Source organism: Triticum dicoccoides, chromosome 2B (genome assembly GCF_002162155.2).
Source record: "Triticum dicoccoides isolate Atlit2015 ecotype Zavitan chromosome 2B, WEW_v2.0, whole genome shotgun sequence".
NCBI classification, from domain to species: Eukaryota; Viridiplantae; Streptophyta; class Magnoliopsida; order Poales; family Poaceae; genus Triticum; species Triticum dicoccoides.
Window position 1 is genome coordinate 446,721,321 of NC_041383.1, and position 1,408 is coordinate 446,722,728.

A 1,408-nucleotide genomic window follows, 5' to 3' on the forward strand; every position below is an offset into this window, starting at 1 on the left:
CCACCACACCGCGGGGCCGCCACCCCCAATGCGTCAAGGGGCCGCCACCTCCCACCGTGCACGCCACCAACTGCCCGGGCTCGCCGGTGCTCCATCCCTCCTCAGATCCGTCGTAGGAGCGCCCATCCCTCCTCCACCTTGGATCTAGGCCGTCTTCACAACTGGGGGCCACACCACCCCTCCGTCGCACCGAGGTCACCGTGGCCCTCTCCTCCCCCGATTCGGCGAGCCCCCCATGGCCCTCTCCTCCCCGCACCCCACCGCGACCAGCCCGCGGCCTTCGTCCCCTTGTCGGCGAGCCGTGGTGGTCCTCCACAGACGGATCCAGGCCACGGCAGGCCCCTCACAATGCCCCGCCGCCAGATCCGGTGCCCCACGCTGCCCCTCCGCATACCAGCAAGTGTGGCCTCCCCGTCCACTCGACGGCTACCACGGGATGGCTGGTGGTCTCCCATGGACTTCTCCCTTCTCTGTACTCGCCGACAGCCGCGACCAGCGGTGCACTCTGGTGGTCACTGCAGTACGCGTGCGTGTCGGCTGTCGCTGTCTCTGTTCCTCTTTCGAAATTTCCGTGTCACTGTAGTCAGGGAGTTCACTCCCAGGTAGAGCAGTTTGGCCCATGGACCAGTGAAGTTCTCTCCTCTCCATTACCCCTCCCCATGGACGGGAGCAACACACATCGACGCCCCATGATCACCGTTCTCCCCTTGCAGTCCACAAGGAAGACTCGAGGAGAGAATTTGTTGACTGTGTGCAGTTCGCTCCGCCATATATCACGGATGAGCATCGTCCTTTTTTTGCAGAATTATCTGTAGTTTTTTTACGGGAACTTAATTGTTTACAGCTCACTTCGGCAGCCTCTGCAGTTTGTGGCGTGCCCGGGTGCAGTGCAGCAGGCACATGCGTGGAGTCCGCCAGCGCGGTTGGAGGCAAAGATGTTGCAGTGCGGTCTGCGAGACGACAGACGCAAAATTTTGTATTCTGTTGCGGGCGTCTGCTTCCATGGTTCACTTCTTTATAGATATATATAGAGAAAACTTGTTGAAAATCATTGCAGTTCGTTGTGGGGTCCCAGTGGTTCTATTTGTACAAAAAACAACAACAGTTGTATATTTGAAGTGGCTTGGTAGTTTGCTAGTTAAAAAGCGATGTGACGTAGCTCATTGTGAATTGCTAAGTGGTACACTCCGTAAAAATATAAATTTCGATGCAGCTCATTAACATTGACCATGTAGTCCAGATGAATTTCAAAGAAGTTTAAAAAGACAAAACCGCACTGCTATAGAAGTTCTTTTTTTGCAGGCACTGCTATAGAAGTTCACTTCTACCCTTAGACTCTGTCGCAAATCACTTTTCCCCTTCATGTGGTTCACTTTCCCTCATCTCCGAGGTCCACCCGTTCATAAAA